Here is a 26,104-nt window from a genome sequence, read left to right as displayed (position 1 = left end):
ATGCTGTGCTCCCAATAAAAATGTGTAATTGCACAAAATCAACATACAATTCACAACATAGACAGACAAATGGCCTCCTGACAAGAAAGAATATGGGGATTCTGTGACGTAGATGCCCTTTTATGGTCTTGCTGATGCATGCTGCTATGTCACCTGACCCCACAATGACCCCATAATGTAGCATTAAGTTCTACTACTACACAGGAAAATAAATTCCTACATTTTGAAGAGGCTGTGTGAACTAGTTGAACATGGCCTGGATAGAAATAAAAGTCAGGCTATTGATTACATATCTGCTTCTAACTTTTAAAGAGCATAGATCATTATGCATCTAAGATATTTGGTTTTTAGTCATTCCATAAACTCAGTAACAAACAAATCTTTTACATATGAGAAAAAGCTTGTATTCAAGAATGCTTAAAACTCAGAGCCTTGCAAGTGTCCTGTAATCACTATGATACAAAACACCATCTAAGAGCAATGGTCAAATTGCTTTAGGCAACAGAATAGCTATGGTAAAGAGAGAAAATAAAATGAAGTGTGTAAAAATACTTCTACTGTAAATTATTATACTACAATTGAGAAAATGTAAATTAGGTAAGAAAATCACTCAAGTAAGAGAAAATTATTCACTCGTGAAAATAACTTCCTATGTCTGTATTTATTCACTCATTCATTCATTCATCTTCTACCGCTTATCCGAACTATCTCCGGCGTCATTGGGCATCAAGGCAGGATACACCCTGGACAGAGTGCCAACCCATCACAGGACACACATACACACACTAGGGACAATTTTTCCAGAGATGCCAATCAACCTACCATGCATGTCTTTGGACCGGGGGAGGAAACCGGAGTACCCGGAGGAAACCCCTGAGGCACAGGGATAACATGCAAACTCCACACACACAAGGTGGAGGCGGGAATCGAACCCCGACCCTGGAGGTGTGAGGTGAACGTGCTAACCACTAAGCCACCGTGCCCCCCTGTCTGTATTTATTTATTTACATAAACATGCTATGGAATCAGTCAATTTAGTTAAAATTCAGTGCATCTCTCAATCTTCTGCTGTGGCTTCTGCTGTGGCTATGCTTAGTTTGAGGATGGAAGCAAAGTGATTTTGCTGAGAAAAATCAGTAGCATCTATGTTTGTTAAAGGATCCAAAACCCTTAAAGCATTTGCAGTAGCCCATGCCAAAGGAAAAGCAGATTGTGCATGCACCAATTACTGTATGTCAAATTAGAGTCAGCGATTAATAGAAAATGCCTATTCTCTCCATTCTTTGCACCACAAAAAGGAAGCAGCAGCTGCTGAAACTAATAAACCTGAAGCAATTGTTTCGGAAAATGTAGTAGAAATTTTAAATATCATGAGTGTTTTTATATTAGTGTTATGTGCTTTTACAGTATTCTGTGTGTCAGACTAGGGAGAAAGAACAAGAGGCCCTTGTTCTAGCCGTTAACACTGTATGATTGACAGAAATACATGATGCTCACAGCGGCCATGAATGCCCTAATAACTTGGCAGCAGTGGCTAACCTCACACAATACGAGGCACATCTGAGAAACAGTTTCATAAATGGATTAAAAGAGGACATTGCAAGAAATGTAAAGCAAAGACCGTCTCACCATGGTTCAATTGTCTAAAGTCGGAGGAGATTCCTACCAGAGGGAGGGACCATGGGTATGGAAAAGGTTGAGGAAGAGGACGGGGCAGTCCTGGATTTCAAAGTGGATGTTTTTTTGCAGAAGTTCAGACCACTGGGTACAGAACCAGGAGGCATGAGGTTAGAAAGTTCGGGGGTGGATGTGCACCAAGGGACAAGTAAGTCTAACTCTTTTATGCAATGCAATAAAGAAAAGCTTAAGCTAACTGTTCCATTTTCACCTGTCACTAAACCTATGCTAAATATAGTAAGCTCAGGTTTAAAGAAATGCCTGTGATTACATTACTTGTCAAACAAATACATATACAGTTTCTAGCTGACTCATGAGCAGGGTACTCTGTGATACGATTGTGTGAATTTTCCACTCCACCTAGAATGACCAATCGCTCACTGTCCAGTACAGGAGCATCAGGAATGTCAGTCATTGAGACATTTTCAACTGTAACTACACAAAAGCCCAATAAATCCAAAAAACCTCCTCATCAATTCACAGTTGTCAGACTGTATATATATATATAATCACACCCTCCAGTGTCACCCAAATGAGTATGGGTTCCCTTTTGAGTCTTTTTCGTATCAAGGTTTCTTCCTTTATCATCCAAGGGAGTTTTTCCTTGCTACAGTCACATAATGGGGACACTTTAGATCTGTTATAATATGGTCTAAAGGTGTCAATATACAGCCAGTTCTGTCAAATTTTAAGACTGTCAATCATTTCAATTTCTGTTTATTTGAATAGCCCATTTAACAATTCATATTGTCTCAAGGCGGCTTTACAAAAGCATAGAAACAGAATAAAACTTAATTTTAAAATTAAGTTTCTATGTCTCTATAACATACATTGGTGTGAAAAAGTGTTTGCCCCCTTCCTGATTTTTTTTTGCATGTTTATCACATTTTAATGTTTCAGATTATCAAACAAATTTAAATATTAGTCAAAGATAACACAGTTAAACACAACATACAGTTTTTAAATGAAGGTTTTTATTATTAAGTCAAAAAAAAATCCAAACCTACATGGCCCTGTGTGAAAAAGTGCTTGCCCCCTAAACCTAATAACTGGTTGGGCCACCCTTAGCAGCAAGATCTGCAATCAAGCATTCGCAATAACTTGCAATGAGTCTGTTACAGCGCTGTGGAGGAATTTTAGTCCACTCATCTTTGCAGAATTTTTGTAATTCAGGCCAATTGGAGGGTTTTCGAGTATGAGCCACCTTTTTAAAGGTCATGCCACAGCATCTCAATAGGATTCAGGTCAGGACTTGAATAGGCCACTCCCAAGTCTTGATGTTGATTTTCTTCAGTCATTCACCAGTCAAAACCCAAGTTTGCTTCAGCTTGAGATCGCGAACAGATGACCGCACATTGTCCTTCAGGATTATTTCGTAGACAGCAGAATTCATGGTTCCATTTATTACAGCAAGTCCTGAAGCAGCAAAACAGCCCCAGACCATCATACTACCACCACCATATTTTACTGTTGGTATGATGTTCTTTTTCCTGAAATACAGTGTTGCTTTTATGCCAGATGTAATGGGACACACACCTTCCACAAAGTTAAACTTTTGTCTCGTCAGTCCACAGAGCATTTTGCCTAAAGTCTTGGGGATCATCAGGATGTTTTCTGGTAAAACTCAGATGAGCCTTTATGTTCATTTTACTCAGCAGCAGTTTTCATCTTGGAACTCTGCCATGCAGGCCATTTTTGCCCAGTCTCTTTCTTATAGTGGAATTTTGGTCAGCTAGCCACTCCTGGGAAGGTTCGCAGCTGTTCAGTGTTTTCACCATTTGTTAATAATGGCTCATTCGCTGAAGTCCCAAAGCTTTAGAAATGGCTTTATAACCTTTTAACTATAAACAAATTAAATTTTTTTGTTCCTGAATTTCTTTGTATCTCTGCATGATGTGTAGCTTTTGAGGATCTTTTGGTGTCATCTACTTCATTTGTCAGTGAGGTCTTATTTAAGTGATTTTTTGGTTGCAAACATTTATATTTACAGCATTTGGCAAACGCTTATCCAGAGCAACGTATATAAGTGCTTAAATCTCTAACATTCGATACATTAATGCTGGCTCACTAGATTACATAAGATACCATGGGCTTAAAACATTGTTCAAAGTTACAATGAAAAAGTGTGAAAGGTTGTGTTTTTTTATTATTATTTTTTTTTTTATATACATGCAAAAGATAGGGAAAGAAGTGCTAGTTGAAGTGTTTCCTGAATAAGCAGGTCTTCAACCGCCGTTTAAAACTAGCCAGTGACTCAGCTGTCCGGACCACTAGGGGAAGTTCTTTCCACCACCTTGGTGCCAGAACAGAGAAGAGTCTTGTAGTATACTTGCCTCTTACCCTGAGAGATGGTGGAACCAGTTGAACAGTGCTGGTAGATCGGAGGATGCGGGGTGCAGTGCGAGGAGTGATGAGGGCTTTTAGGTAAGAGGGAGCTGGCCAGCATCAGTGTTTTGAATCTGATGTGTGCAGCTACCGGAAGCCAGTGGAGGGATAGCAGCAGCGGGGTGGTATGCGAGAACTTTGGCAGGTTGGAAACAAACCGGGCAGCTGCATTTTGGATCATTTGCAGAGGACAAATTGTGTTCATACAGTAGGTAGACCTGCCAGCAGTGCATTGCAGTAATCTAGTCTTGAAATGACGAGACTGAACAAATACCTGAGCAGCCTGTGTGGACAAAAATGGCTGAATCCTTCTAATGTTGTAGAGATGAAACCGACATGAGCGAGTCACATTAGCAACATGAGAGGAAAAGGACAGTTGATTGTCCATGGTTACCCTAAGGCTGCGAGCTGTGGCTGAAGCGGAGGCCAGATCGTTGTGCAAGGATATAGCAAGATCATAACCTGGGGATGAATCACCTGGGATGAACAGCAGTTCAGTTTTGCTAGGATTGAGCTTTAAGGGAGACTGAAACTACTCCTGATTAATCAGCTGAGAGAACAACAAAGACCAACTACAGTGGCTGAGAAGTGCAAAACACATTAACAAATCCGAAAACAAAACAACAAATCCGAGAACACATTAACAAATGAGAGAACTCATTAACAAATCCAAATACACATTAACAAATCTGAATACACATTAACAAATCCGAGAACACATTAACAAATCTGAAAACACAACGACAAGTCAGACAACCCTGAAACGGTAGGTATCGTTTGTGAATGGAAACTTCCCATCATCGGACAAGACACCTGTCATTCACCTGTATATCTTGAATGACAGGTGTCTTGTACAATGATCGGTAAGTTTCCAATCACAAACTCGGATTTGGAATGTGGTCATTCCTTTCTGGGTGTGCCAGTATTTTCGCATCTTTTTAATGTTCTTGCCTGTGATGGTGGCTTTCCATTTCATCAATAGCTGGGCCACTATTCATTGTCATGTCTTAGTAACTGACTCAATATTCAAAACTTTAGGTCCTGCTAGTTATACTATGTCTCTGACATTTGTTACTTGAGCCTTAGAAAGTCCCTGTGAAAGATCTGATCTCAATCCATGGACCAGTGATTTTTGAAGCAGCCAGTGCAAGGAGGTTGCAGTTTTAGTGCGTGCCTAAAGTGACCAGATTTTGAACATGTTGTGATAAAAAATAGTCACTCTCATTAGGTTCATTTTCTGAGTCACAGCCATTCAAAATTCTGCAAAATGACAGCACTAGCAGTGGTTCCATTTTAAATTTATACAGAAAAATATCTTTAAACAAACTGAAGACAAAATGCTGCTTATCTGCTGTGTACATATATACTGTAGGTCCCTGCCCTCATCATCTCACACTGTAAATTATCCCAGAAAAAAAAAAACTACGATAGTTTGAATTTCCCCTAAATATATGGTGGGGATCCACACAAGCTAAACACTGCATGAGAAAATATGCTTTTAGATTATTAATAATCACTATGTGCTCTCTATATGACAATTTTGGACATAAGAAATTACTGTAGGCTTCTTAGGACTCACTTTCATATGATTTTTCTTCCTCTGCTAAAGTTTCAATGCTGCTTCAGTTACTGGTCCAAATGCTGCTGATGCTTTTTCCATTGTACCATGTCTGCTTTTGCCCCAGGTGCCTTCTGACTAATAAGAGGTGGCTTGCCTCTCAGTGTCGCTTTTGCCACTCCCCTCAGCTGGAGCTGGTTGGGGATTATGATATGTTATATCCCTTTTTTTTGGACTCATTTTATTCACACTCAATTTTCAATATTTTTTTGTGGTTGCATAGAAAACAAAAATGTACACCTCATAACGGAAGTTGAACATTAGATCTAAATCTTGTTTATCATCTTTCAACATCATATAGACAAAGTGACTAAAAGACACATTTTTCAAGACCAGAGAGTTCCTACTGATTTCAATCATTTTAATCAGAGAGAGCAGTTTACTCTAGTGTGACAGCATTTGCTCCAGTACTTTATTTTTAATGAAAGATTACATGTTAGACAAGATAACTTTTTTGAAGGGGCAGATAGAGGAAGCACTCTGAAATAAATACTGATAATCACCACACCTTTGACTACTAAACTGTTCACTAAATCAACAGTTTTTATAATAATAAAAGATAATGACAATCATGCTGTTCTTTTGCAATGTAGACAATATGTTCTTATAGCCAACATTTTCAACTACAGCTACGCATGTAAAAAAATAGGAAGAAAACACTCGCTTTTGGCACAGCGGCGTACATACTCCACACTCACAACACTTTCTCTACTCACTCATATGTACAGAAAGAGAGTCTATAAATGTAAATGACTACATAAAAACAGGAACTAACTTTTTGAAGTACAACATAAAATCTAACCATTAAATTGTGTTGTTATGCATTAAACATCCTTATGCATTATTTTCATTTATCAGCCCAGTTTGTTATTACTTACTGAATACTAGCATTATATCACTAACGGATCTGGTTCTATGTGTGTCCTTTTTTTGAAAACACAAATCTATCTCTATCGCTCCAAGCTATATCACCAACCTCTTAAAGGACCATACTCCAATCAAGTCGCTGAGATCAGGAGATAAACTTCTACTGGCAGTTCCCCGTTCCTCAAAAAAATCTAGGGGCGATAGAGCTTTCATGGTCTTCGCCCCAAAACTGTGGACCAGCCTTCCTTTGCACATTCGGCAGGCCTCAACTTTAGAAGTTTAGAAGAACTTTTATGTATATTATTTTTCATCTTTCATTTGCTATAATCGGTCTGATATATATTGCTTTATGCTTTTTGTAATATTGTGCAGCACTTTGGGCAATTGAAATTGCAGTAAAATGTGCTATATAAATGAATAAAGTTGAAGTTGAAGTTGAAGTTTGAAGGCACTGAAAAATGAAATGAGGTAAAAAGGGCTAAAATCACCAATTTCTAAAAGCATGGTCTTGCAGACAAAACAGGCACTGAAATGTACATTATTAATATAATTTAATAATCAGCAGCCATATGAAGAGATTGTCACTTATCTACATAAATAAAAATTTCCCCATGCTTTATTCATTATGGTTAAGCAACACCACTTTTTTCAGTCTCCAGCCCTTACTATTATTTTTCCATCTCAGGGAGTTTGTCCTTGCCATCGTTGCTCATTAGGGATAAATATAATTTAATTTTAAACTTTTTTTAAATAGAAAAATGAATTCTTTATATTTTATTCTACATATTTTATATTTCTGCATTGCTGTTTAAGACCATGTCCATTGCTAAAAGTGCTATATAAATAAAGTTATTTAATTGAATATAGTGTTGGCACACTATCTTCTAACATTTTATCTACTTACATATCTACTTATAAACTTGACAGCTACCAAAGAATGTTTGAGAGAAGGAGGAGTAGAAGTCATCTTGGAAGGTTTATTATCCTTTTCTTTACAATAATTTTAAATAAGGCACAGAATAAGAATAAAAATATATCTCCCCTCCCCACAGTGTTTTAATGCTTCCCATTAACTAGATTCAAATATTATAATGGTTTTTTATTTTACACAGCCATAATTAAATTAAATATGCAAGAAATTTTATTTTAATTACAGTTGTCTCTTGCTGTCAGTCATAAGCATACAACATAATTCAGTTTTAATTACTTCTTTCAATTGTTCTAGTAATAATTTCAATTAACCAAATATGCTGAGATTAAAAAGCTAAAAGGGAAATCTACTTGTACCTCTTACATTGTTTATTCCTCCTCAAGGTTGACATTTTAATATTGACAAGAGGTGTGTGTGTGTGTGTGTGTGTGTGTGTGTGTGTGTGTGTGTGTGTGTGTGTGTAACTGAGGGAGGAGACGAGATGAGCTGGCTTGCCTCACACTGTAGCATTGTTGCAATCTGCCACATGGAAATTTGCATGCTCTGAAAAGCCATTAAGTTAAAATATACAGTTATTTTACCTTTCTGGGCCTGGTGCCATACAAATGCTTATTGCATGTGCTTATAGCCAGGCCTTAGCAGATGGTAAATCATGAAATTTTATGAAATTATTACGGCAGCGAGGAGTTTTGAAAAGGAACAGCTGTGAGAGAGATGGGACATTATAAACACTCACAGGTGTTCAATTTCTACCCTCTGCCAACCACAACATCAAAAAATTAAATTATAAACAAACTTGCAAATGTTGTAATCTCTTTTGCATATGCACTTCTTACAGGGAAAACTGCTTAAACTAAGTACAAAATTAAATTTTCATTTACATAAAATATTTATGGAAGCAAAGAATTTTATCCCATGTCTCTCCCCAAGATTTATATGCAAAATCTCAGGGCTGTAAGCCATAGTGGGCTAATACTAATATGCTAATACTTAGCTTCATTAAGGACAAAAATGAAAGGTCTTTCACATTAGTACATATTGGCATGTACACCTAATAAGACCAAGCCAAGCTCCACTGCTAGCTGGGGTCTGAATTTAAGATTTTGTTCTTGTTTGGGATATGATTTTGCGTAAGTCACTTATGAGTAAGAATGTCTGAAGACTGTATTGTACTGCTATTGTGTTCTAAATTTGGTCTGTATGTTTTGAGTGTAGAATGAATGCCTGTAACTAGTAATGTGACCATTCTAGACTAATTTTCACTTCACTCTTGTAAAAATGTTAGACTTAGTCGTAACAACAATCCATGGTAACTCCTTATGGGAAACTGTCTCAAGTACTACTCAAACCTTCTTCTTTCATAAGTAAATTTGAGCCAATTTTAAATTTAATAAATACCATCGAGTTATTAAATATACATTTCAGTCAGGACCACTTGAGTCAAAATAAAGACAGTTCTTTGACGTATATTTAAAATTTTTATTTGCAAGCTTATAAAATTACATTTGCTGGTATGGCTCTGTTCTGAATTCCCCATCCTTTTCATGAGCTCCATGAAAGCTAGTCAGGGAACAGCAGCAGCTTCGTGGGGGGACAATCTCCCATTTAACTGGGAAAGCTCCCAGTTAGACAAAATCCCCCATTTAGAACAGAGCCTGCATCAGTGACAACAGAATGACACTGATTAAGTTAAACACAAAGTTTCAAGGAGGAGCTAGGGGAGGAGGTGGGTTGCAGCAATGCAGAGGAAACAGCCAAGCAGACAGACTGAAAAAAGCATTTAAATAGGGCGCCCTGTTTGAAAGGTACCAATAGCGCGCTTAGGAATCAGATCAGCTGATGGGCGGGGTTAGAAAATTGACATCAGCTGATAGCCGAGCTTGACTATGTGGCTTGCCTGAACTGACGCTGAAACGCTATATTAATGCTACAAGACCTAAGACTAAGCCAATAGGTTATAAGTTTTTTAGAAAGAATTTTATTTCTTTTTGTAAAATTGTAAACACCATATATTCTCCCTAGAAATAAAACCAATAATATATTATGTTTGGCTAATCAAGAGTCGGAAAATGGTACACACATCACTGTTTATTGCACACAAAGCTGCTCACTCACTACCTGAAGAACAGTTACTTCTAATAATGACAAATTCAGACTTTTCAATAATACGTTGACAACGATGACACAATGGTTAAAATATAGAAATAAATCAAAGGGTAAACTGTTGCAGCACCTACCACAGTCCTCCAGCTGGTCCTGCCCCTTTTGGATGAATGTCCATTGAAAATGGTCACACTCTGTCTGCCTCGGACATGAACGGGTCTTGGGAAGTTGTGCAGTCATCCCTGGGCATGAGCTGGACTTGGGAGGGTGTGCCATCAGCCTCTGGAGGAAACTCTGAGGGCGAGGTTGCCCTGTTGGCCTTAGAGTTTATCTGTCAGGTTACATTCACAGCGGAGGTGAAATATTCTGTAACTATTAAAATTCTCAAATAGGTACACATTTAAAATTTGAATGATACGAGCTAAGGTTAGGTTACAGCAAACAGTGGGTCTACAGTGGGTAAAATCAGTATTGAACACATCACCATTTTTCTCAGTAAATATATTTTTAATGGTGCTGTTGACATGAAACTTTTACCAGATGTCGATAACAACCCAAGTAATCCATAGATTTAAAGAAAAAAATAAGTTCATTAAAGTTTTTTATTTAAAATGTACATAAAATGTAGTTATTTTTATAGATTTTTTGTAGGATTCAAGTCGGGTGGTTGGCTGGGCCATTCTAGAAAAATTTTCTTTCTCTGCAACCAGATGGCATTGTTTCCTGGGAAGGAAGCTAACCCAAACAGTGACCCTGAACAGGGAGCAGCCGAAATAGCATTAAACTATGAACAATTGTACCCAGAGATACCAAATATTGGAAAGAGAAGCACAATGTGCCTTAAAAGGCCCTGTGGAAAACCAAACATTTCTTAATATGCATAGCAATGTCACAAATATACAAACTTGAATATTTATAATGGTCATGAGCATTTCTTTTAACACCAACATTTTCACCAACATATCCAAAAGAATATCATCATCTAGAAAAAAAATAGCAGTAAGATTAAGCAAAACAGGCAAGGAGAAACAATCCTAATTTTAACTTAAACACAGTCTCAGTGTTTAGGTCCAGCCTGAAAGCACAGGCCTGAAAACACTGCTGTCTCCTTACCACCCTCACAATTTGCTCAGTTTTCTGACTCTGGAGTGGTCGGACACAAGCCTACCTAATATTCATTTTCTCTCTCTCTCTCTCTCTCTCTCTCTCTCTCTCTCTCTCTCTCTCTCTCTCTCCCCCTCCCCCTCACTCTCTGCAAGGGATACAAAATGGCTCAGGTTACATGTTACCCAGTTGCAGAACATGCAAATATTACTGCCTGAAAACTTGGACTCGTGATGTAGCAGTGGGTGTCAGTAAGCCCATAAAAGGGCATCTACATCACATAACACCAGACTACAATTGTCTGATGGAAGATGCTAGGCATGTATATCTTGCTCCCTTCTCAAGGACCTGGGTTACATACATAACCTGAGATGTTCCATTTTGAGGCAAATAATGCTGCATGTTATGGGAATGTCAATAGCAACACCACCACAGAAGAAAGTGGTGTCCTGCAGAGCCATGTGAATTGGCACGCTTCTTTGCAGAAGTTGTGTCTGAAGCTCTGTGTGAAATCAAGCCGATTTATCAGCTCAAGTGGGTAATGTGACAAATCAGAGAGCATCAGCAAGACCATAAAAACCCACCTTCATCACATTACTCCAGATTCTTTGTCTTCAGGAATTACTCCAGCTTCTTTGTTTTGTTTGTCCTGTCTGTCTAGATTAGGGAAAAAGAAGATATATAAAAAAGATTAGTAGAGATGGCAAGCAAGTTCAGAAAGTGTGTGCATCTGTGTTCCCATTACATTATGGGGATTACACACTTTCTCTGCATTAGATAAGCGTGCATGTGTGACTGTCAAAGGAGCTGAATGCATGCACTGTAAAACCTCTGTAAGCTACATTCTTGCTTGCCTGTGCCTCGTGGCTTGGGTTCCATGTTTACAGAAGCAGCGTGCCAACCTAGATCAAGGGTCTTGCAGGCTGAGTAACCGGAGGTGGAACAAGGGACAGGTTTTCTTGTGTCCTCTCTCCCGACACGGATTTTCGCACTTTGGCTCCGGGAGCTCCCTTTGCCATTTCTTCCAACACAAACAAGTAATTAATTGTCTTAATCAGACTCTGCAGTTTCACATGCTTTCACTAAATTTCCAGCTCAAGTCCTGAATCTGCTGAAAAAGCACCAGGCTCAGTCATGGATTTATGCTTTCGTGAATCCCTGTCTATCATCATATCAGCTGACCCATCACCTCCGCTTTAGCTCTTGAAGCTCGATTTGAGATTTCTCCTGTCCTAAATGAGGATATAAGGTTAACTGCATAGGACTCTGAGGAGCTCAATGTGAGAAACAAGGAGCACACAGCACTTGAACTGCTACCACATTCTGTTGTGGTCGAAAAGCTCCTGGACGTAATTACATGTGCAGAAAAGCTTAGGTTAGATTGGCCCAAAGAAAGTTTTGTGTTGTCTGTGTAACCTTTGTCTTAGGTTAATGTAACTAATAACTAATTTAAGTATTAAGAAATTAAAGCTGGGCTAGTATCAGAAGCTGTAGATACGACAAGGAGCCTGAAATAGTAAATGGTCATCAGAGAACAAACAACACAAAACAGATAAATTTGAAAATTGTATTATACAAAATGAATGGCAGTTATTTACATTCCCTGCCTACCTAAGCCGGTTTCCTGAGTGCACAGCACACAATAAACTCAAAATAAAAGCTTGTTTTTGCCTTCAGTCCATGGATGTTATTGATGTGTGTGTTTCCTAGAGTATGTTCTTTTCACTACCTGGGTAGGTTTACATGTGTTCTTATCTGTATTACAAATGAAGGCACAGGATGATGCTGGTTCCAAAGATGGCCACACCGGGCTCTTGATCCATTCACTTCTGCGGTTGGCCTGCCACTGACCACTAGGGTCAGATTCAGATGGTCTATACCTTTCTAAAAACCAATCTATACATAGAGTACAGAATGCATTAATTACAATTGCATCATTTCTGTTCAAATCTAATCATCTCCATTCAAATGTCAAATCAAATATAACCAATTCTAAAGGTTATAAATACTCTAATCACTATGCAAAGGAATAGGCACACATCACACCACATAACATACTTCAGTTCCAATGAACAACAATCAATCATTCATGTACTTCCATCTCAGAGAACAAAATTAAATCAGAGGATTTCAGAAACCTATTTCTGAAACCAGATATTTAGGGTTTTTTTTCTCTTTTTCCATCTTAATAACATTTTAACCATCACATAACATATTTACTCTTTTTTAACAGCTAAGATAAACTTCTGCTCCTCATATACATATCAAACATGTATATTAACAATTAAATGAACTAGATCACCCTTATTTTAAATGTATATTGCATGTATTTTACATGTATATTAACTTTTAAGTCAACAAAACAGTATAAAGGCACCTTTAGCGGTGTAAACACTATATAGAACTATATAAATAGAACTTGCATTTAAATGTTAACAATTAATAATTTTATGAGCAACTTAAACAACATAAAACAATCTGAATCTGTGTCTATATAGTGTCAAACAGCAAGAATCAGGTTCATAACTCCGATTGGTTTTGAAAGAACAGTATTTTGCTCCATAATGGAGCTTGCACAATCAGCATAACACTCATTAGCATTACCATCCTTACCATAGGTATCTTGAGAAGCTCGCTGCCATGCGGCTTAACTCTCTCTCACACAGCTTTTAACCTAATGGACACACAATATTTCAATATATAGTATGAGAGTCTTCTTTTAATTTCTGTCCTTTAGAGGATATTTCTCATACCAGTCCTTGTTTGCTTCCTAGCAACGTCTTTACCGGAGGAAAAGCGTGTTTGTTTGATTTTTTTTTTTAAGTGAATTCCCTGGGGTGTATGCGCCACCCACAAGCAGAGTAGAGAGTTGCACTCCAGTAACCTTGTGTGGGTTACACTCTCCCCCCCTAACTTATGCACGTCCCTGTGCATGTCAATGTTCAAACAGTTATCACCGGAGGAGACAAAACAGGGGGACAAGCTGATGCATCATTCTCACTTATGAGGTCGTTCCACACAGTGGTCAGTCCTTGAAAGAATGACTTCACCACTGTGACTAAGGGGGTTCCCAGTTCAGTGTAGTCCAGCCGCCTAGGTGGCTGACGATTCCTCATGGATCTCCTGACTAGGTAATCAGTATCAGCTTGTTCCTCTGTATCCTTAATCTCCTCTTCTCCTTCATTTTCAAGAACATTTGTCTCATCACATTCTGGCATGTCGGAGGGGACTGGAAGTTGTTCAGGGCAGTCCTCATCCAAGCCTTTTACAAGGTTACCATTGTCAGATAAGTTTGTCTCTCATTCCACAGCTTCACTTCCAGGTAGGTCTTCTATTTCCACAGGTTCATTTCCAGGTAAGTTCGGGTTCTGTGTTACTCTGTTGACTGGAGCAACATTGGGTAGGCTATTAGCTGGAACATCATCAATCACCTTATTGAGGTTCGTCGTAAGATTCGCTTTAGAATGGTTTGGACCATGAAGTCTTGGAACATCTCGCAAGACAATATATATGGTTACTTCTGGAACTGGTTCTTTTTGGGATCAGGTAACAGGCATGATATCATCCTCATCAGAGGACTGATTAACTTCTCTTGGGTCACTGCGAATGTTCTGGCGTGTCTTGCGGCGCTCGAGTGGTTTGGGTTGTTCTTCTGGTGTTACATGGAGGAACCCACATGGGAGCAAGAGGTCTCGATGCAGGGTGCACCAGGGGCCTTCTCCGGTCTCTGGTTTTACTGTATAAACGGGGAGGTCTCCAGCTTTCCTCACTACCACATGGATGGTGGACTCCCATTTATCAGCAAGCTTGTGCTTTCCACGAATGCGTACGTTCTCCAAGTACTCTGTCTCCAACGTACAGAGCAGAAGGAGTCACACGCTTATCAAACCTTGTTTTGTTCTTTTCAGCTACCTTGGCAGCACTCCTTGTAGCTATTTTGTAGCTCTCCTCAAGGCGGGATTTGAGGTGCTTTACATACTGGGAGTGTGAATTCTGTTGCTCTTCTTTGACAGGTAAGCCGAATGCAAGGTCGACTGGTAGGCGTTGCTGGCGTCCAAACATTAACTCATAGGGTGTGAACCCAGTCACTTCACTCCTGGTAAAATTATATGTGTGGACCAAAGGCTTTACAAAGTCCTTCCAGTGTGACTTATCCTGGTTTTACAGAGTGCAAAGCATGTCTAACAGTGTGCGGTTAAAACGTTCCACTGGGTGGTATGGAGCTGTTCGAATTTTCTGTATGCCTGCAACTTCACACAGTTGTTTGATAAATCATGACTCAAAACCTCAGGACCTTGTTCGCTGTGCAGTTTCTCTGGAATACCATAATGGATGATGAAATTGTCCCATAAGCACTTTGCAACCATTTGAGCCTTTTGGTTTAGTGTTGGGATAGCCACTGCGTATTTTGTAAAGTGATCTGTGATCACAAGAATGTCCTTTGTGTTACTTCTGTCTGGTTCTATAGACAACTAGTCCATGCAGACCAGTTCAAGCGGTCTTGTTGTAATGATGTTTACTAAAGGTGCTGCCCTCTCATGTAGGGTTTTCCTGAGTACACACCTGTTACAAATCTTGACTTTCTTCTCAATGTCAGAGGCCATCCTAGAGGTAGAATCTGGCTCTGACCAAGTCCAGCGTGCAGTCTTTTCCCATATGACCCATGTTATCATGCAGGCTCATTAAGACTGTCTCATGAAGTTCTTCAGGTAAGACTAGCTAGTACTGTGTTTGGCCTTCTTCTTGGCGTGTTCTATAGAGGATGCCGTTCCGCAGTTCAAGCCTGGTCAACTCTCTCAACAACAGAGGTAGGTCTGGAAGCAAGGTTCTCACAGCAGGTGGTGGTTTCTCGCCATGCTCAATCTGAAAGATGACATGTTTAATGCATTGGTTGGCTCTCTGTTTGTCTCTGAGCTGTGCCTCTGATAGGTGTGGGATGATGGGAAGCCCTCCAAGCTCATTTTCCTGCTCAAAACTATCAGGCACAGCATCTCCAGAGATAGCTAGGCTCTCGACGAGGGAGATACTTCCATCTCTGCCCATTTCATCATTGAAACAATAAATCAGTTGTCTCACAACCCCCTGATCCACAGCCTCAATGTTATCTGGATCGGATAGATGGTGTTGTGTGAACTGGCGGATCCTGTCCCACTCTTTTTGAGATGTGGGGTCATCATGCAGGTTGCCATGGGGATGTCGCAATAGTGCGTCAGCATCTCCATTCTGCTTTTGCGGCTGGTACTGGAGCTTAAAGGAGAAGGTAGAGAGAGCAGCTAACCACCTGTAGCTGGTTGCATCAAGTTTGGCTGAGTTAAGTATGTAGGTAAGGGGATTGCTGTCAGTGACTACTGTGAACTAATTGCCATAGAGGTAGTCACTGAACTTCTCCGTTACAGACCATTTCAGCGCTAAAAACTCAAGCTTGTGAGCTGGATAATGGGACTCACTACGTGATAACCCTCTGCTTGCATAGGCAATGACATGCAGCTGTCTCTCCTGCTCCTGATATAAAGCTGCTCCGAGGCCGGTGGAACTTGCATCCGTGTGAAGGATGTAAGGGAGTGCAGGATTTGCGAACGCCAGAACAGGGGACATTGTCAACTTGCCAATGACCATCTCAAATGCCTCTTGGCAGGCGGGAGTCCAACGGTTCAGAAATGGTTCCTTGGGGTGGTAATATTGGCCACTCCTTTCCTTGGACTTTGAATGCTTCCTTAGAGGTGGGTAGCCAGATGTTAAGTCGTTCAGAGGTTTCATTATACTTGAATAGTCTTTAATGAACTTTCTATAATACCCACAGAATCCAAGAAAGGCTTTCAACTCTTTTAAATGCTGAGGGACTGGCCAGTCTTTTCTGGGTTGGTCTCCAAACCAAGCTCTGAGACCACATGCCCTAAGTACCGGACTGAGGACTGGAAGAACCTACATTTTTCCGGAGACAACTTGAGCCTATACTCCTTCAGGCGGTTGAGAACCTTGGTGATTCTGGCTTCATGATCTTCTAAAGTTTTCGAGAAGACTATCAAGTCATCCAGGAAAACGACAACTTCCCTTAAGTTCATGTCTCCCATGCACTTTTCCATCAGTCTCTGGAAGGTACTTGGGGCATTTGTCACTCCCTGAGGCATGTGATTGAACTCCCAGAAACCGAGTGGGCATACGAAGGCGGTCTTTGGCCTGTCAACCTCGTCGACTTCAATCTGATAGTAGCCAGACTTTAGGTCAAGGACACTGAACCACTTGGAACCGGAGAGTACTGTGAATGTGTCATCCATCCTCGGAAGTGCATAGGCATCTTTCACCGTCTGCAGGTTCAGTTTCCTGTAATCAATACAAAGGCATACCTTGCCATTCTTCTTCCTGACTACAACGATTGGAGAGGAGAACGGGGACTCACTTTCACGAATCACCCCAGCATCAAGAAGCTCCTGAATATGTTGACGAACAGCTTCTACGTCGTGTGGATGTATCGGCCGAGCTCTTAGTTTGAATGGTGTTTCATCAAACAGCTTGATGCGATGCTTGACTTTGTCTGTCTTTCCAAAGTCTTCTGAGTGAAGACCTCAGGCATGCGATTCAACTTTCGAATAATTCTGTCTTTCCATTCTGGAGGGACCGGGGACTCGCCAAAGTCAAAGGCTAGGTCAGCTGCCTTGGAGGGTCCTGGTTCAGCTGGATTGATCACGCTCTGTTTATGAGACAGAATAGCCTGGATTGCACTGAGCTCAGCAATCACACTCTCAGCTGGGATAATAATGTTGTGTTCCAACTCATTGAAGACCACAACTGGTAGTTTGCCTGGTAGATCTATGAGACATGGCTTTACTAGCAGCCCTCCCGGCAAAGAAGAGGATGAAGGGTACTCCATGATAGCGGACCTCTCAGTATGGAACTCTTTAACTGATGCCACTCCCTCCAAAACAACTGTTTCCCCAGCTGGAATGAGTTTTCTGTCCTTGCCTTGTATCCTCACCAGTCCGATGTTACTGTCATGGCTTTGCTCTTGTCTCAGTTGAAGTACTTTCAGCACCGTTCTGTAGCCGTTTGAGACAGGGTGGTAGCTTGCTGGACTTTTCTCTCTGCACATACCATATGCTACATTGAGTGTGTTTGTACCCACAAGTATCTGGTACCCTGAAGTGCCACAGTCTGGAACAACCAAGGCCAACGTTGGGACTTCATATTCAGCTCCAATGAATTGTTTTGGGAAGGTGATCACTTTGGGAAGGCTTTTCTTTCAATTTATCTCTTTTTTCATTGACGAGAGTGGGGTTTGGATTGTTACTGCAAGCTGAGGAAATATGACCGACTTCGCTGCAGCTGAAACAATACCAAGGTCTCGGCTGGGTGCTTGCCTTTGAACTGGTAGGTTTCCAGCTTGGTGCCCTGGGGTCAAGATTAGATGCTGGCCCACCTGATTGGTGCTCAGGGTTTCCCTTGGTCTTTGGGGCTTTCTTGGCATTCTTAGACATCAGTGTGGTAAGTTGGCTCTGTAGAGACAACACCTGCTGTTTAAGCTCTGTCAATGGGTCAGACTCAGGCTGATATGCTGCTTGTTGACTGCAGACACATGCATTTTGAGAACTTGCCATAGCCCACTGCCAGTGTGTACCAAGGTGCTTCTTCATACGTGTGGCTTTAGCTGCCTTCCTATCCTCCTCAGTGCGAATTAAAAACAAGAGCTCTGAAAATGCCGGTGGGTGACGTTTCTTTTCTTCAAGGTTGAGGTCAGAGAGCAAGGGGTTGTCCCAACACCCACGACAAAACTGTTTGAGAATGTGTCTATCTGCTTCTCCAGCAGCAGCTCCTCCTCTCTTAACAGCAAGGTTCAGGGCAGCTTGAAGGTGGCAGAGGTAAGTAGAGGCCTTTTCACCAGGATCCCGAAGAGTTTTCATAAACTGGGCGAAAAGCTCCTCGCCGTCCTCAACAGTTCCGAAGGCTGCATCCAGCAGCTGAAGGTAGATTTCAGGAGTAGCTTCAGGGCTTAGTCTTTTGACAATGTCCGCTGCAGGGGAGAGCAAACTTTCAAAGTTTTTCCGTGATTTCTGAAGATTAGACAGGGTGGGGTCTGTCCTGAGAAGCTCAACATGTGAACGTCATGTGTCGTAGTCTGTCTCACTACTGGGTCTGGGGAGCTTGCCTGAGAATGAACGAAGCTTGATGGGAAAGTGTGAATGTGTGTTTAATTCATCTTTCCTCACAACGTGACTTTTTAAATTTCAGGTGGATTCAGGTCGCTCTCCACAATGGACAGAATTTGCTTCGCATCAGCTGGTGGGCATGGCTTAGCACCACTATGAATTAACCTATCCCGAGAAGAATCCGGGAGCAGCTGGGGGTGCGAGGGTTCAAACGTGTCAAGAGACGTGTTGAGCTGTCTAGCTCCAAACTCATTATCACCAGTACCATCAGTCTCGATTGTCTGACTGATCTCTGACATCAGGTCTTTCAGCACCCCTTCAAAGCCTCGTCCACTTAGTTTTGCTAACTTCTTTATTTCATCAAGGCATGCTTTGGTGACACTGCTGTGTACACACTTGCCAGAGCTTGAATGTAGTACTTTACATCTGGATTGTCCTTAAGCTCATGTGTGTAGGGCAGAAAAGGGACTAAGGCTTCAATAGCAGCGCTATCTTGATACTCAATAATCAGGTTTTTATAAAACTCTGAGTTAATGTCAGTAACTGGGACAAGTCTCATGGAGCCATACTTCTTAAGGAAGTCTATGATCTCCTCATCTTCTGGTGATTCAAGCAAACCACTCACCACTACTGCATTTGGGATTTTGATACCTGAGCTCATTATGCTCTGGGCTTGATGACCACAGGCATCTCCTTTTTTTCCCACAAGACCTCCACACTGAGGTATTGCGGATGTGGAATAATCCTTAGTAGGCCACTGTTATTCAGCCATTATGGGTATACATGAACATGGGTACATGGCAATGCTGAGGGTTAAAGAGATGCTCATGAGCCTACATGGCCGTGGACCAAGCCGGTGAGGCACTGCACACAACAACGGTTTTGCAGGCATAACAGGCTGGTCTGGTAAAGGAGCTTATATGTCGTAAGGGGCTCACCAATAAGGTCTGTCTGATGACAAGCTACCCTAGAATGGTCTAAATATGTTATCAGTATTCTTAAGAACAAAAACAGTTTGCTATTATAATCTTTAAAGATGTAAAATAATCAGGTTATGTAGTTTATTGAAATCAAAACTTAGAAGGTTATTATTCATAAAGCACAGGAGAATCAGCAGGGGGGCCTGGGTCAGAATCAGGATATTCAGGAGAAGCTGGTGAAGTAGGTGAGTAGGAAGGAATGTAGGAATGGGTAGATGCAGGAGAGGCAGGAGTTTCTAGCTCAGAGCAGCAAGGGCCCACATGAGGGCAACAAAGAAGTTTGTTCTTTCTCAACCAGGTCTGGAGAGTCTCTTCATTGTTTTATTCTTAATCTGTTTTAGTTAGTTCAGTAAAGTTAGACAGTTTAGTGATTATATGGCTGAAGACAAATGGCCCTGTTTCATCCTGTGATGTGTCCACACAAAGGATGGCTTTGAGTTCTGATGCATTTCTTGGCATCCAGTTTGAGGCTCAAAAAAGGCTGGCAAAAAAGGCTGGCAAGATCTGCACCCAGCACTAGGACCGTGCACCCAGAGGGCTACAGACACCAGCGATAATAAATAAGGTAAGAAGATGTCTGTTATATTCAAAAGTCTGTGTGTAGTAAATCTGTGGCCTGATAGTGGCCCTGGGAAATGGATGAAGACAGCTTGCTTCTGGCCAAGAATCCCCAAGGGAGAATAAGAACTGAATGAGAAACAGCAAAGAAAAAACCCCTACTAGAAGTTAAAGCGGGCTCAGCTGTGTATTTGTGTGAGTGTAATCCTGTCTGTGTGTGAGAAGTCTGTGCTATTTATAGAAGTGTGTGCTATTTATAGTTGTGATAAGCATAACCAGATGTGTGGAAGTTCTCTGAATAGGCCTGAATAGACATGGATTTGTAGACCGCCAGTGTGTGTGGGTTGGTAACCAGACAGACAGGGGCTGCACAAGCAGGTGTAAAGAAATAAGAGTGTCCCAAGATACCATTGTTGGGTGAGACAGGGCTGCTTGGTAGGGATGGTGGCCCCTGTTTTTTTGAAAATAAAAAGGAAAAGACAGAGTTAGAGACTGAAGAAGAGACAATCAAGTTTATAGAGATAGGAGTGAAGTAGAAAGGTGTCAATCTGAAGGACAGATAGCAGCTATATTGTGCTCCTTGATAAAGTTTGAAGGGTTGTGGGCATTATAGAGTTTCTTTCGATATAAGAACTGGTATGAGAAAATAAAAGGAGTCTGGAAGCCCCAAGTGTTGATCCCAGTATTTTGAGCCCTTGTCGAAACTCCTGAGCCTCGACAGTCTGTCATATCATTGTTTGATTTTATTAAAGACCTGTTTGATGAAGATGATGAACCTCTAGTAGAAGTTTTTGCTGTGAGACCAATCTATTTATTGGTCAGGACTGTTGGCACTGGGTCGGTAGAAAAAAGAGTGGTGCGGTGGGAGAGAGGTTTTGCAACATCTATTTTAATAAATAGAATAAATTCCCTCTGGATTCATACTAAAAAGAATCCAGTAAAACCGTGTTTAATGGTAAGGTGGATAAATGCCCAATTAGGGTGGTCAACTGCAAATAGAAATCCAGGATCGAGAGACAGTGCAACAAGGGTGAGACAAGGGTGAATAATGGATAAATGGAAAAGTTTATTTACACCTGCTGCCATTATAATGATGAAACAGAGGGGAGCCGAGAAGGAAAAAAAAGAACATGAAGAAATGGCATGAGCGGACAAAAGAGGAGCTGGAGTGGCATGAAGGAGGAACATATGATAAAGGGAAAGTGTGTCATGGACATTCATGGATGTGACTGAACCAAGAAAGAGACTGCCAAATGTATGCAAAAGAGCTCAAAATTGGATTACAAAATTTGAAGAACAAACAACAGGGCAACACCTAGCCAATAACAATTTGTTCGACAGGGAGTTGCTGCACATGTAATACTCCCAGAGAAAATCCAAGGGTGGTATTAAGTCAGTAGCGCAGTCTCCCACATCATTCTGCTGGTCGGACAAGGTTTTGAATTTAAAGATTTAGGGCCCATGATGAAAGAACACATATGTCTAGAAACAGAATGTTTCTAAAAATTACACATGTGGGCATAGAACAGTGTACACTCATTTACCTCAAGGATATTGCAAGAGTCCGTCAGTATTTAACCAAGTATTGACTTTGGGTGTCATGGTTCAGTATGTCAACCGTTGACCCAAATTATCAAGTTTGCCGATGACATGACTGTGGTGGGTCTCATCAGCAAGAGCAACGAGTTAGCATACAGAGAGGAGGTGCAACAGTTAACTGCCTGGTGTAGAGCCAACCTGTCAACTGTAACAGTTGGCTGTAGAGCCAACTGAGCCAACCTGTCTCTGAATGTTGATAAAATCGAAGAGATTGTTGTTGACTTCAGTAGAGCACAGAGCGACCACTCTCCGCTGAACATTGATTAATCATCTGTAGAGATCGTCAAGAGCACCAAATTTCATAGTGTTCATCTAGTGGAGAACTTTACCTGGTCACTCAACACCAGCTCCATCACCAAGAAAGCATCTCTATTTCTTACAAAGTCTGAGAAAGGCACATCTCCCTCCACCCATACTGACCAATTTTTACAGAGAGAACTTTGAGAGAATTCTGAGCAGCAGCATCACTGTCTGGTTTGGGAACTGCACCATCTCGGATCGCAAGACCCTGCAGTGGATAGTGAGGACAGCTGAGAAGATCATTGGAGTCTCTCTTCCCTCTATCATGGACATTTACACCACACGCTGCATCCCAAAGCCAACAGCATTGTGGATGACCCCACATACCCATCACACACACTCCTCACCCTCCTGCCATCTGAAAAAAGGTACCGAAGCATTCGGGCCCACATGACCAGACTGTGTAACAGTTTCCAGACTAGGAAAGTCTGAAAGAGCTGCAGTTTTGGAGATGATCTGACCCAGTCGTCTAGCCATCAGAATTTGGCCCTTGTCAAACTTGCTCAAATATTACTACTAGCCCATTTTTCCTGCTTCTAACACACCTATTTTGAGGACAAAATGTTCACTTGATGATTAAGATAATCAGTGTTATTCACTTTATCATTATAATCTGTTATAATCTGACTCTTCAAGTAGCCTAGTTTGAAAAAGACATCTCTAGTATAAATTTAGTTCAGTTGGACAATGGATGCTACAGTTATAAAGTGGGTGTCTGTTCCATTCAGCAATCGCAGCACAGAGCAGGAGTCTGTGATATTATTTGAGTGGCATGAGCAGCCTCTCCTGTAAGACCCGATGACTGACATGATGATGACAGATGAAATCTTTTGTTAGTCTTATTTCCTCTGTTCATTTCTTCCTTCAGTTTTTTTTACAAAAAAATATGGAAATTTCATTAAACAGCATTAACCTATTAACATAGGTATACAGTGCCTTGCAAAAGTATTCATACCCACTGAACTTTTCCACATTTTGACGTTACAACCACAAAGAAAAATATATTTTATTGGGATTTTATGAAATAGACCGAAAGACCATGCCATCCCTGTCTAAATACAAGTCCTCACCACCGGCTGTTTCCAGCGGGAATTGGCAGACAGGTAAATTATTTATATAAAAAAAAACTAATCCTCAACTTTGTAATCCTCAACTTTGTGTCTAAGACCTTTTTGTATATGAAATAATTCTATTGGAATCTATCATCTCACCCTATTGGTCTGGTATATCACAGCCGTCCCTGAGTGCCATAATATCTTTCTTTTTGAATGGTATACTTAATATGGGTAGTCGATACGTCAGTGTCACGGGCACAGGATAAAAGCGGAACCCAGACTCAGGATAGCAAAATAAATGGGGTTTAATTAACAAAAGAAACTTGAAACAGCAACACAAAGTCGAGACAGGACAAGACAACAGAAGATTCTGCCACTTTAGGACCCAGCAGGATAGCTGCAGCCTGGACTGGCATGGTGGGAGCGTTTTTTTTTCTCATTGGATTTTTTCTCTTCCCCTGGACTTCGCGGGTTTGGTCTGCATTTTTCCGGTGAGGGACGCCGCTCCACTTCCGGTTTCTCAGCGGGTGTAACGACGGGAAACAGAGCGGACCCAAACGCAGGATAGCATAAATCAAAATAGGGTTTAATAACTGAAAACATGAAACAGGACGCAGACTAGTCAGGACAAATCACAGTAGATGCCGCGCTGCACGAAGCAACGCGGCACAGTTAAATACAAGAAGACAATGACACAATAAGGATCAGGTGTGATGACAGGGAGGAGCAGACGAAGGCGGGGCAGACACGTGACGAGAAACATAAACAGATGGACGTGGGCAGCAACCTTACAGCGGGGTGCGCTGCCTCACTTCCTGATTCCACTTCCACTGCCATGTCACCAGCCCGAGTTTTGTTTGGTTTTTCCGGTGTCCTGTGACATCACCCCGCACCTGTCCGGTGGGGGGTGTCGCTTCACATCTGGTTTCCATGGAGGACGCCGCCCCACTTCCTGTTCGCGGGGGGTGTTGCAGGCACGAGTTTTGTCCTATGTTTTTTTGGTTGTTGATTTTTCTGTTCTGTGGAGGATTTTTCCCGCCCTCCCCCTTTCTGTTTTTTCTGGACTCGGGTAGGGAGGTTGTGCTCGGCCCTTCAGCTCGTCTGTGAACGTCGCTCGGCCCTTCAGCTCGGCTGTGGACATCGCTAGGCCCTTCAGCTCAGCTGTGGACATCACTAGGCCCTTCAGCTCGGCTGTGGACGTCGCTTGGGCCTTCAGCTCGGCTGTGGACGTCGCTCGGCCCTCTCTGGCTGCGCCACCGTGTGCCTTGCTCCCCCCACCTGCCTCGCCGTGTGCCTTGCTCCCCCCACCTGCCTCGCCATGTGCCTTGCTCCCCCCACATGGACCCCGTCGGGACTATCAAGACGGGTTGGCGCGTTGGGAGCCGCGCCTTGGGGGGGACTCTGTCAGGACTCAGCCCGGACTTTTGGCCATGTAACAATTTTGTTTTTAATATAATTATAACAATGTTGCTTTTAATATAATTATAACCTGCAGGCGACAGTGGCTACCTCTGAGACGCTGGCTCCTCACCCCATTTTTAAACACGCAGAGCGCAGAGGAAACTCATTATAACGAGGTCTTTTTAACGTGGTTAAAAATGGGCGTGTACAGGGCGGGATATGAGGCTGGTTCACGGACGCACATTTGCGGGTGATCTGTGATTTACAATGGGAACATTGCTTACAGGTATGCATACGCACAGTTTTATAAATCAGAATTTTTTTTGGCGTACGCCATTTTTGGCTTTTGGGCATACATAAACTTTTAGTAGGGATCCTATGCACAGTTTTTTAAATGAGACCCCTGGTCTTTATGGAAGAGTGGCAAGAAGAAAGCCATTGTTGAAAGAAAGCCATAAGAAATCCCGTTTGTAGTTTGCGACAAGCCATGTGCCGGACACAGCAAGCAGGTGGAAGGTGCTCTGGTCAGATGAGACCAAAATTGAACTTTTTGGCCAAAATTCTAAATGTTATGTGTGGCGGAAACCTAACACTGCACAACACTCTGAACACACCATCCCCACTGTGAAACATGGTGGTGGCAGCATCATGTTGTGGGATGCTTTTCTTCAACAGGGACAGGGAAGCTGGTCAGAGTTGATGGGATGGAGCCAAAAAAAGCTGGAAATTGGATGGGCCAATGGATGGGCCCAGGATTCCAAGGACAAGCCCCAGTTCCACCTGGAGGGAGCCCAATGGGCCCAGGGGTGTGTGAAGAGGCATAGAGAAGCCAGAGGGGGAGCTGGTGCAGTGTACCACCTCATTGCATCCTACACGAGAACCAACAATTATGGTGGGAATTGGAAATGAAGTGCAAACCTGAAAAATGAAGTCCCATTCCTGATTGACACAGGAGCAACATTTACAAGCATTGGCAAAGAAGGCTCAAAGCTTCCCCTCACACATAGAGCAATAAAGACAGTGGGCTTCTCAGGAAAAACTCAACTTACCGAGCCTCAATGGATTACTGTAGAAAGAATAGTAGAAAGAATCCCCAGACACTCCAGCCAATCTTTTTGGAAGTGATGTGATCTGCAAATTAACCATAGTAAAGTATTAAGCCTTGCAAAATATTACAATTGGTGTCATAAGACATACGTAGGCAAGGTTGTAGGCCCCAGATGTTGTAATAGTTTTAAGGTAATATATGACTAACATATAAATGGCCACACCTGAGTCAAAGTGTAAACAAGAAAAGAAGTTTATGAGGAAGTGAAAGTCAAAAGTTCAGCTGAAACAGGCCTCATGTAGGGAGTAGGGAGAGACTGGGCTTGCACATGCATATT

The sequence above is a fragment of the Tachysurus vachellii genome, chromosome 11, assembly GCF_030014155.1.
Source record: "Tachysurus vachellii isolate PV-2020 chromosome 11, HZAU_Pvac_v1, whole genome shotgun sequence".
Classification (NCBI taxonomy): domain Eukaryota; kingdom Metazoa; phylum Chordata; class Actinopteri; order Siluriformes; family Bagridae; genus Tachysurus; species Tachysurus vachellii.
Note: the sequence above shows the minus strand (reverse complement) of the source record.